A 13,157-nucleotide genomic window follows, 5' to 3' on the forward strand; every position below is an offset into this window, starting at 1 on the left:
GTCTATTCAGAAGCTGAATTATAAAGTTGTACACATGAAGCATATAATGCTATAAACTGTTACCTCAATAAAAATATTATTCTATGTGAAAAAGCTAGACCAAAAAAAGTGCATGCCATATAATTGTTTATATAAAATTCTAGAAAATACAAAGTAATCATTAGAGCAAAAGCCAGTTAGTGATTATATGGGGATGGGGAAAGACAAGGAAAAAGACAAGACTGGGATGACAAAGGGGCACAGGAAATTTTTAGGGGTAATATGTACATATTTTTAGGGGTAATAATGTTTTTCTTGATTATGATGATTTCACAGGATATACATTTGCCAAAACCTATCAAATTGTACTCTTCAAACACATGCACCAGTATGTTCTGTACCCCCAAAATTCATACACTGAAGTGCCAACCCCTAGTAACTCTGAATGTGACCTTATTTGGGAAATAGAGCATTGAAGATGAAATCAATTAAGATGAAGTGGGTTAGGTCTCTAGAACAACATCATTTGGTATCCTTATAAAACGGGGAAATTTGGACACAGACATAGGAGCAGGGAGAATGCAATGTGATGATTAAAGTTCCTTGCCACAAGGAACTACCAGAAACTAGGAGATCGGCCTAGAACGGATCCCTTCCCAGCACCTTCGGAGTGGCATGACCCTACCCTACCAATATTTTACCTTGGACTTCTAACCCCTAGAACTATGAGACAAGAAATTTTTGATGTTTAAGCCATTCCATTGTCATGCTTTTTTATAACACCCTAAAAATCTAATACATGCAGTTAATTATATGTCATTTAAGTGTTAGTCATTCAGTCTTGTCCGATTTTTTGCCACCCCATGGACTGTGACTGTGTGGCCTGCCAGGCTCGTCTGTTCATGGAATTCTCTGGGCAAGAATATTGGAGTGGATTGCCATTTCCTCCTCCAGGGGATCTTTCTGACCCAGGAATTGAACCTGGATCTCCTGCACTGCAGACAGATTCTTTACCATCTGAGCCACCAGGGAAAGCCCATAATTTATAGATTGCTTCAATGTTCACCTTGCTCATGCTCAGTCCTGTCCACCTCTTTGCAACTCTTTGGACTGTAGCCCACCAGGCTCCTCTGTCCATGAGATTTTTCAGGCAAGAATACTGGAATGGGTTGCCATTTCCTTCTCCAAGGGATCTTCCTGACCCAGGGACCAAACTCATGTCTCCTGTGTCTCCTGCATTGCAGGCAATTCTTTACCTGCTGGAAAAAAACTGCCTGCAATGCAGGAGACACAGGAGACATGGATTCGGTTCCTGGGTCAGGAAGATCCCCTGGAGAAGGGAATGGCTACCTACTCCAGTACCCTTGCCTAGAGAGTTCTATGGACAGAGGAACCTGGCAGGTTACAGTCCATGGGGTCGCAAAGAGTCAGACATGACTGAGCGACTAACAGTTAATTGCATGTCAGTCATACCCCCAACAGAGCTGTTTTTAAAATTCCAGTAGATAGAAATAGTCTGTGCCTACTTATCTGGATACATGTTGTATTACTTTTTCACTCTTCCTTTTACTATACTCTTTTGAACATTCTAAACTTTTCTTGCAACAGGGCTTTCCATTTGCTGTTTGCTCATTATGAAGAGCTCTTTCACCATATCTCGAAATGGCTTCCTCATTATTTCCCCAGAAAAGGTTTCCTTGACAACCAAATTTACTGTCTCACACTAGCCCTATCACTTTTTATTCTACCCTCTCATACTTTCTTCATAGCATTTATAAGCTTCTGATATTATATTATTTGCTCACATGTTTTTCTCTGTTTCTCCCTTTCCAAATAGAACATAAGCACCATAAATGGAAGGGCTTATCTGTCATGGTCATCACTGTATCCTCAGAGTTCAAACCAGCCTATTGTATATATGATATGTTCAATAAATATTTATTGAATGCATAAGTGAACATAGAGATGCTAATCTCAGAATGTATAATTTGGTGCATAGAGAGGTTATTAACTGCTTCAATGTTCTATAGATAGTTACAGGAAAAGCCAGGCTAAAGTCCAAGTTTCCTAATATCTTTTTTATTACATTAAAATTTTAACTCACTTTCAAAGGTGAAAAAAAAAAGCCATTCACAATTAGTTTAACAGAGCAGTGACATTGGAATATGGATCAGAGTTACTAATACTTTCCCCTCCTCAAAGAGTAGGTGCTTTTCTACCTTGCAGTATGCTCTAGTTCCATAAAATTCTAAAATCCTATGCAACAGATACTTTTTTAAACATCAGTTTATTCATCTGAACTCTGAGTTATCTATAAGCGTCAAATTACAATAGCCTGCAATTTGAAACAAAATCTGTTTATTAAACTCCTTTTAATGCTCTTTTCTTAAACAATACAGATAATTGATAGCAAGTAGAGCTGGACCTAATGGGCATATTGATCATTTTATTATCTTGGAGCTCCGAAGTGAAGAGACAATTTTGATTTAATATGTATAAAAATTACGTCAATTTGCTGTTCTCTTTTGGTAACCAGTTAAAGCCTCTAATATGTCAGATTTATATGAATTTATGCAAACTTGTTCCATCCATTTGAAAACATTTTTAAAATTAAGGTCATCTATAAATGTTAATAGGAATTGCTAATGTTTTCTGTAATAAAATTTGTAGTGTCATATAGTCAGATTAGTATCAATTTTTCTTTCCTATATATCAAAACTTATTTCTCTAACCCTTAGTATAATATCTTTCATTATATTTTTGTTACTTTATATAACCTCTTGGTAATTAGATATTATTTCTCTGGCTGAATAATATGAGCAGTATTAACTGTACTCACAATAACACGTGTAACCACTTCTCAGCAACTAATCAACAATATGTTATGAATCTCACCAAAAAGTATTTTAACTTCTCTCATCTTTGTTTAGTAGACCTTTTTCTTTAAAAGGAGTTCATAGTATTGTTATCTGTCAAAATCAATAAAAGATTGTTAGCAAATTAATCTGTGGTAGCTAAGGAAAATAAACTAATAATATAGTTAACTTCCTTCACTACATGTGTAAAAAATAATTGAGGTGAAAGAAGCTAGACACACAAAAAATCACATATGACATGATTCTACATATTTGAAATATACAGAATAGGTAAATTCAAAGAGATGGAAAGCAGACTGGTGGCTACTAGGGGCTGGGGGAGTGGAAAATGGGGACTAACAGTAATTAAATGATTTGGAACTAGATAAAGATAATGCTTGCACAACACTGTAAATATATTAAATGCCACAGAACTGTTCATTTTGAAATGTGTATTCAGCTATAATAAAGAAATATTGCCATTTGCAGCAACATAGATGGACCTAGAAAAAGACAAAAATATGATATAACTTACATGTGGAATCTAAAAATAACACAAACAATACTAACAATGTCAAGATCCAAAAATTCTTCACAAGAATTTTAGAAATCAAATTCAATAACATATAAAAAAGGATAATATGTCATGACCAAATGAGATTTATACCAGGAATACAAAGTTGGTTTAACACTCAAAAGTCAATTAATGTAACTCACCATGTCAAGGGACTAAAAACAAAATATATTATTAATCTCAAAATATTCAGAAAAAGTCTTGAGAAAATTCATCATTCATTCATTCATGATAAAAATTTTCAGCAAACTAGTAATATAATGAAATTCTTCAACATGCTAAAAGATATCTATTAATAACATCATCAGTTCAGTTCAGTCGCTCAGTTGTGTCTGACTCTTTGTGACCCCATGAACCGCAGCATGCCAGGCCTCCCTGTCCATCACCAACTCTGGGAGTCCACCCAAACCCATGTCCATCGAGTCAGTGATGCCATCCAACCATCTCATCCTCTGTTGTCCCCTTCTCCTCCTGCCCTCAATCTTTCCCAGCATCAGGGTCTTTTCAAATGAGTCAGCTCTTTGCGTCAGGTGGCCAAAGTATTGGAGTTTCAGCTTCAACATCAGTCCTTCCAATGAACACCTAGGACTTATCTCCTTTAGGATGGACTGGTTGGATCTCCTTGCAGTCCTAGGGACTCTCAAGAGTCTTCTCCAACACCACAGTATCATACTTAAGGTGAAACAACTGGGGAAAAGGCAAGGATGTCCTCTCTCACCATGGGAGTATACAATGTAGTACTAAAAATACTAGCCTGTGTAATAATAAAATAAAAAGAAAAAAAAAACATAGAGGTTGAAAAAGTAAAAATGTCTTTATCCACAGATGACATTGACCATCTATGCAGAAAATATAAGGATTTTTGTAAGGAATATACAAAAATGCTATGAGAACTAGTAAGCAGATTTATCAAGGTCACAGGAATCAAGTTCATTAGACAAAAATTTCCACCTCCCTTGGCATCCTTACCTTCCTTCTGCCACAGGGTGTCTGGAGGGTCAGACTATGTTACATACAGACTATGTTACGCTCTCTTTCTGGGTTACTAGTAGGGGGACATCTTCAGGTTCATCTACTTGCTGGTCTGCCAGTTAGCCTGCTTTGACTCCCATGTACCACAAACCATTCCATGAGTCCTCCAAAGCAAATGCAGCTCTTAATAAGGCAAATAATACCTGAATCAGCAGAGCTGGCACCAAAATACCAGTGTTCCAATCCAACCTGGTCTTTCATAATTAGACTCTGGTCACCAATTACTGACCAAAGCTGCCTTGGGTGGCCCTAACATGCTCATTTGTAGGAACTACAGCCTCCAGGTTAACTTCTGTTTTTAAAGGAACTGGAATAAGCAGGTGGGTAATAATAATGGCTGGCTTCCCTGGTGCCTCAGTGGTAAAGAATCCATCTGCCAATGCCTGTCTAATGCAGGAGACACGGGTTCAATCCCTGGGTTGGAAAGATCCCCTGGAGAAGGAAATGGCAACCCACTCCAGTATTCTTGCATGAGAAATCCCAAGGACAGAGGAGCCTGGTGGGCTACAGTCCATGGGGTCACAACGAGTTGGACATGACTTAGTGACTAAAGAACAACAACAATAATAATAGCTACCACAGGCACCAGCTTGGCAATATAGGTTTTCCTGATATATCAAGTACTCCCAGGCTAGGAAGGAGGCTTCTGAGGATAGAGTGAGTTCACAGGGCCAGTCTAGAGCTAGGGAACATCTAAAGTACAAGTCCTCCTTTTTCATTGTCCCTGTTGAATTTTCGCCTTCATGCAGTGAACCAAATTCACTAAAACCTAGTGAAGGCCCCCCTGTCATGGGCATTCATAACATTGATTTCATTAACAAAAATTAGAGATAATAATTATTAGCACTTGCTTTGTGCTAGACACCTTTCAAAATGTCTGTTAACTCATTTTCTCTATTTATAATTATCACCATTTTACAGACCAGAAAGCTGAGCCACAGAGAGATTATTCTGAACTTGAAAGGCAGAGTTAGGACTCCAAACTGAGTCAGCCAAACAAACCCCATACTTTTCACATACACATCATATCCCCTGTGGTTGAAGTAGTTTTGACTTAATTAAACATGATAATTCAATAAACTATATTTGCTATTTAGAGAAGCCCTGATGGCTCAGCAGTAAAGAATCTACTTGCAATGCAGGAGACACAGGTTCAATCCCTGGGTCAGGAAGTTCTCCTGGAGGAGAAAATGGCAACTCACTTCATTATTTTTGACTGAAAAATCCCATGGACAGGGAACCTGGTGGGTTAGTCCAAAGGGTCACAAAGAGTTGGACATGACTGAGCATTCATATTTGCTATCTAGGTGATAAACAGAATGTACAAAAATCTCAGATATTATTATAAGAGCTAGAAAACCTTAAATGTAATAGTTGTTAATCTGGTATAAGTTGAGAGAGGATTTGGCACTATGAACAATTTGTTGTCATTCAGTCACTCAGTCGTGTCCAGCTGTTTGCAGCCCCATGGACTGCAGTATGCCAGGCTTCCCTGTCCTTCACCGTCTCCCAGAGCTTGCTCAAACTCATGTCATTGAGTTGGTGATACCATCTAACCATCTCATCCTCTGTTGTCCCCTTCTCCTGCCTTCAATCTTTTCTAGCATGAGGGTCTTTTCAAATGAGTCGGCTCTTCACATCAGGTGGCCAAAGTATTGGAGCTTCAGCTTCAGCATCAGTCCTTCCAATGAATATTCAGGACTGATTTCTTTCAGAATTGACTGGATTGATCTCTTTGCAGTCCAAGAGACTCTCAAGAGTCTTCTCCAACACCACAGTTCAAAAACATCAATTCTTTGGCACTCAGCTTTCTTTATGGTCCAATTCTCACATCCATTCATGACTACTGGAACAATATTGTTGACTATGAACAATATTGTTGACAAAGAAATTCTCTACTCTTTGAGACTACATCATTTAATGACTCTCAATTTACTGGAAAAGTCACTGAAAAAAAATTGATGCATTATCCTTTGAAAAATCATAGTTCAGACACAGGCTTCTTTTAACTACAGACAGCCTCATCAAGCAAATAACACAGCAATAATTTTTAAATTAAAATTAATTTGAAAATTATTAGAATAATTAGATGATCTGCACCATAGTTTTATCACTGGTTTTTTGGTTTTGGGGGTTTTTTTTTGGCTGCACTGCACAGCATATGGGATCTTATTAGTTCTCTGCCCATGGATGGAACCTGTGCTCTCTGCAGTGGAAGCATACAGTCTCAGCCACTGGACTACCAGGGAAGTCCAGCAACATCTATTAAAATTTTAAATATATATCCCCACAGGCCCATGAACTCCAAACTAATAATTTATCCTATAGAAATGTTCATAGTACATAAAACTGGAAACAAAGAGAAATCCCATTATATCAGTTAAGATAGAATAAGTTTTGCCAATAATAACAACCCTAAACTCACAAGAGCTTAACACCACAAAGTCTTATTTCTTATTCATATTACATGACCATGATGGGCTAATCAAAAAACCTGATTCCATGTAATTTTCACTCACAGACCTAGGATGACAGAGGTTTCGTCATTTATAACATCACAAGTTGCTGCAGCAGGAGGAAGAATGTAACAGAGGGTCTCGTGTTATTAACCAAATACTCTGGCACAAAAGTAATGAACGCATATCACTTCTACCTAAAATTGACTGTCCAGAACTTATCGTAAAGCCTTAACGAAGTGAGAGGGAAAGTATAATTTTCTCATGTGCCTGGCAAGAGATAATAACTGGATATACCTGATCATAAATCTCTATCATACTTGAGTAAACAGCTGAATTATGGTTCTACCATGAAATATTACTCAGCAATTTAAAAGAATGAATTGGAACTATATCATGTTTTGGAGATATTTCCATGAGATAATGAATTGAGTAAAGCAAACTCTGAAAAGTACACATTATCTCATTTTTATAAATTAGTGGGGAACCCTGCCATATACAGAGGAAGAAAGATGGGGGGAAATAAAGCAGAAGGATAAAATGAGGCACTAAGAATTTGTATGATTATGTTTAGGCACTGAGAAGGCCATGGCACCCCATTCTAGTACTCTTGCCTAGAGGATCCCAGGGATGGGGGAGCCTGGTGGGCTGCCGTCACACAGAGTGTGACCTGGTGGGTCACACAGAGTCGGACATGACTGAAGTGACTTAGCAGCAGCAGTAGGTTATACATATGAATATAGAAACTAAGTCATTTTTATCTTTTCCTTATAATTTTGACTGTTTTTATAGGCCTCAAAACACTGATCTGTTGAAATTAAATGAAGTTTTCACTTCCCCCCAGCTCTAAACTCTGATTTCATAACTTAAATAATAAATCTTATCTATCTCTATTTGTCATTTCCTATTTCTAACCCACAGTTACCTGCTACTGATTAAAGTTCTTGATGTACTACTACACCTTGTTGACTATTAATTACACTGAATTCAGGTTGCCTGAACTATGAATAATTTATTTTTAACCTTTATATCAACCAAAGCAGCTTCCTCTTTTACATCATTAATTTACATTTACTTGAAATGAGATATTTTATTACTGCTTAAGTAATCAAGTTAGGATATTTTTCTTAGGAAAGGTATTAGATCTAATCTAAAAGTCTGTAACTTAAATTTTCAGTCTAAGAAATATTCCTATCTCTCAGACTATTTTAATATCGTCAATAACCTCACTTGTACTGATTTACATTATCTAATGATCTTTCTAAAACAAAAATCTTTTTCAAGTAGGAGAATAAATGATAGACTTGGAAACCATATACTTTATATTCATTCGTAAAATTTTAAAATATATTTTAAGGAATAAAGTCTTAATTTCCTTGCTTAACCTCTATTCCATCTTCCATAAAAAAATGTCCAAGCTTTGCAACATAATATACAACCTCCTATATGAAGAGACCATGGTCTGGGTATACTAATTACTCTTCATCATTCATATTACATTGTATATATTGCTATTTCTTCCACTTTGATTTCCTCTTGTCCTTAGACACCTGTAGAATTTCTATTTATGTCCAAAATCCATCTCTTCCAGAAGGCCTTCTCTGAAGTCAAGACGTGAAATTATCCTGTATGTCTCTGTATCTTTTGTACTTATATTCATTTGTTTACACTTTTATTTTTGCTACTTTTGCTAATGCAAAAGTCACTGAGAGTAGGTACTGTGTATCATATAGACAATTCCCAATCCAACTATTTATTCTATACTTTCAAGTATTACTACTCAGAAATATATGACACAGAATAATCCTTTCTTGAATCACTTTGTTCTTTAGGTTTCCATCATCATTTACACTTCGTCTCCCTTATTGGTCTTTAGAGCAACTTCACTATTGCTTGACCATGTCCCAGTAACCCCAAGGCTCAGTATTAACTCCTTTCCCTTCTATAACTACACACTCACTATCTGTAAAGAGAGTGTATTCAATTCTGTGCTTTAAATAGCATATTTATGCCAATGATTACTAAATACTGACTCTTCTGGAAAACTCTAGATTCATTTGTCCAGTGACACTCTTAACATCTCCACTTAGACATATAAGTTACCTCAAATATTACATGGTCCAAAACAGAACTTCAAAACCCAATCTTTCACCTTTCCTTTCTTTCACCTCATCCTTACTTCCAACCAAACTGTCAGTACTGACAGCATATCTTTTTGGTTCCACTATCAAAATATATCCAAAATATTAACCTTTGAGTCCTACACCCTTGCTCAATTTAGTATGGCTAATATATGCTCTTTTTACAGCCCAAATTTGGCTGAGGCTCCCTCAGCCCATGCTTCTGGTGGAGCATATGGCCTGTAGACACATTAAAGTACCCATTTTTGCTTCAAAGCTTACATACCATTCACTTAAGATCCATAACCTGTCAACTATTTCTGTAAAAACAGTAATTCATGTAAAAGCAAGGCTACCAAAGGCTATAATGATCCACTAAGTGAAAATTCCTATGGGGCCATTGTCCAGAACAGGACCACCACCACCACACCAGACATCAGTATTAGGATGTTATTTGGCTCCCCCAAATTCCACTCATTTTTTCTCAAAGTATACAGCCTATTTATCAAAATACAGGGATTTGATAATGCTCTACTGAATTAAATCTATCCCCTCATTAGAGGACCTTTAATCTGCAGGGCAAAGTCTGCCCTGTAAAACATTCAGCACAGAGCAGGTCACACACCTCCTGCAAGAAGTTTCATGCTGAAAAGAGTAGAAGGCCAGGTCCCTTGGGCCCAATTTTTCTAAACTCATCAGTCATATTAAATCACTCCTTCAAAGAGTGATTGAAGGGCAGGAAGAATTTCCTACCAACCTAAAAATGGGCTATGACAAAAACCTTCTTATAATAACATCTAAACTACACTCACTTTTTAAAAAGGTATTAAACATTATATAATTTGCTTGTAAAAATTTTATAATAATTATAAATTTTCCAATTGTTTACTAATACTAGTCAAAATTCTTATATAAGTTTTTTGTGAGATATTTTTTATGAGATTACCACAAATGAGTATATTGATCTTTTAATTTAGAATGATATATTAATTTTCTTACTCTGATGTTTACTCTAAAACTACAAACAATAGCATCAGTCTAAATTTTATTCTGGACTTGGTTGTCAAAACTCTCCAGAGCTCAGAACAGAAAAGACAAATATAGGCTACTTACTATAACAACATACTTTGAGAAAATTTTCTAATTTTCTAATATTTGATCTTTTTTTTTGTTTTTTTTTAAATATATTTAATTGGAGGCTAATTACTTTACAATATTGTAGTGGTTTTGCCATACATTGACATGATCTTATTTTTAAATCATGCATTAAAAATTTTGGTTCTGAAGTTTTACTTACTGTAAGAATCATCAGTATGATATGTAAGTTTTCCTTAAGTATATATTACATTTTTATTTAATCAATTCAACAGATATTGAATAACTACCATGGGCCAGGCATTGTTCTAAGTACTCAGGGTGCATCAATAAATGAAGCAGACAAAAATCCCTGACTTTTAAAGTTTACATTCTAGTCAGTGAAGACAATAAATAATAAACATACTAAGTGAAGTATATAGTGTGTTAGAACATATGTGCCATGAAGGGAAAAAGCAGTGTGAGGGGAATGAGAAGTACTGGAGTTAGGGGGAAATTTCCAAGGAGCATGCCCGGCATGTTCAAAGAATAGCAAGAAGCAATCATTCAAAACATAAGAGCCTAATTAACTTATTTTTAAATTAATAGCAAGGAAGAACATTTAAAAATTTAAAGAATGTCAACTAATTGTGACAGACTAGTCTTTCATCTGACCTTTCTCCCTAATCTCCTGAGACATAACTAGAAATGGGTCACAGTCTGTCTTGAAATTAAGTGTGGCCATATGATTTGGTTCCAGAAAGTAGAATGTGGGTGGAAGTGATGTACATCTATTTCAAATCTGGGTCATTAAAAGCTTTCCACGTGAATCCTTCATGGTATCTCCCCTTTGGCAACAACCTTAGAAGCAAGTTGTTGAAGATGACAGAACTAGATGTTGGAAGGAGCCAGGGTTCCTAAATAACTGCCTGGAGAAATGCTTCTTACTAAATAGAAACATTTATGTTGGACTTTAGACAAGCTAGAAGTTAATGATTAGCCAGAGAAGCTACTGTTAACAACATACAAATCTTGTTTTATTTTAAAATATCTGAAAATACATAGTAGCTTCAAATGTGAGTATCATGTTATCAAGACTAATAATCCTCCAAAGAAAATACTTATTCAGGAGGCTATAGTTTCAATTAAAGTTTCTAGATCAAAAGTTCGAAATCCTAAGACTATATAACCAGTTTTCAGAGTATAGTTATACAAATTGAAGGAGGAATGTAATTTCTGTAATATTTATAGCATTTCCCCATCATAAGGAAATTAAAATTCTACTGCACCAAATTTGTTATAGACAACTTTAAGACTATTTTGTCCATCTGGCAATTGTTTTTATAAAGTTCATTTACTCCCTTACTTTATGAGTCTTTCATACCTACTCTTCTTTTCACAATTTACAACACTTTCTCCTTAACCTTCATTCTCAATGGGTGATTTTAATTCCGACTTCACTAAGAAAACTGAAGCTATAAAATCAAAAGTTCTACGAATTTCTATCCACCACCATCTTGTGATATACATGGTTCCTTTTCTCTTGTTATTATGTTTCTCTTGTTTCTCATCAGTTCAGTTCAGTCCCTCAGTCGCGTCAGATTCTTTGCAACCCCATGAATCGCAGCATGCCAGGCCTCCCTGTCCATCACCAACTCCTGGAGTTCACTCAGACTCTTGTCCATAGAGTCAGTGATGCCAACCAGCCATCTCATCCTGTTGGTTCTGTCTATTCTCCTAGCTAAAGTGTTAGTCACTTGGTCACATCCGATTCTTTGTGATCCCACAGACTATAGCCTGCCAGGCTCCTCTGTCCATGGAATTAAAAATTCTCCAGGCAAGAATACTGGAGTGGATTGCCATTCCCTTCTCCAGGGGATCTTTCTGACCCAGGGAGCGAACCCGGGTCTCCTGCATTGCAGGCAGATTCTTTACCATCTGAGCCACCAGGGAAGCACTTTAATCTCCCACCATATGTGATCACTTTTCCCTATTACAGGCCATTCTACCAAAAAAAAAAAATCTTCTTTCTCTTTGGTATAACCATTTCCTATCATCCTGAATCTTTCCCTAATTAAACTTGCTATTAATTCTTATATCTTTTTTAAAAAGAATCTTCTTTTGACTCACTTCCATGTCAAGTGGACATTGTGGACATGTCATTAATCTTCCAAGTATAACTTCTTGAGTTTCTTACTTTTGATGAAGATAGCTGTCTCTACCTTTTCCCTTCCTTTGCTTTAGGAAGTAGTCAAATTCCACTTCACTGAAACTGCCATGTGCTAAGTTGCTTCAGTCGTGTCCAACTCTTTGTCCAAATGTAAGCACTAGAAGATAAGGCTTATTTTTTCTGTTTCATTCACTGTTATATTCCCAGTATCTAGAACTGTGCTTAAGTCTTAGTGTGGTACATGTGTGCTCAGTCATGTCAGATTCTTTGTGACCCTATGGACGTGTAGCCCGCCAGACTCCTCTGTCCAGGGGATTTTCCAGGCAATACTGGAGTGGGTTGCCATACCCTTCTCCAGGGGATCTTCCCAACCCAGGTACTGAACCCGACTCTCTTAAGTTTCCTGCATTGGCAGGGGAGTTTTTACCACTAGTGCTACCTGGGAAGCCTGAAACTGCCATTGTTCAGATTAACAAAGACCTCCACATTAATGACACACTAATCAATTTTACCTTACCTTTGAGCAGCATTTAACACAATTTATCACTCTTCTTTGAAATACCTTCTTGCTAGACTTCACTATTACCCTAGCTAATCCTTTTATGGTTCCTTCTCATCTTTGATCTCTTCTCTTTCCTAGGTATAGTCATGCTCACAACTGTACATATTCTCATCCACTCTGATAGCTTTAAATATGCTGCTAACTCCCAAATTTATATCACTACCCTGGATCTGTCTCTAAGCCTGCTTAACTACTTCTATTTGGATGTCTAATATGCATTTTAGACTTAACATGTCCAAAATTGTATTGCTTGGCCCTTTTTATTATATCCCACATCTAATCTTCAAATAGATCTAGACATTGACTTCTTTATTCCTCTGCTGCTCTCACCTTTG

At 36.5% G+C, this 13,157-nt stretch overlaps 1 long non-coding RNA gene across 1 annotated transcript in view; it reads left to right on the forward strand.

Annotated features, from left to right (window-relative positions):
• Positions 1 to 13,157, forward strand: part of LOC133243541 (uncharacterized) — a 43,398-nt gene that overhangs the window by 17,264 nt on the left and 12,977 nt on the right. The window lies entirely within an intron of this gene.

The sequence above is a fragment of the Bos javanicus genome, chromosome 3, assembly GCF_032452875.1.
Source record: "Bos javanicus breed banteng chromosome 3, ARS-OSU_banteng_1.0, whole genome shotgun sequence".
NCBI lineage: Eukaryota > Metazoa > Chordata > Mammalia > Artiodactyla > Bovidae > Bos > Bos javanicus.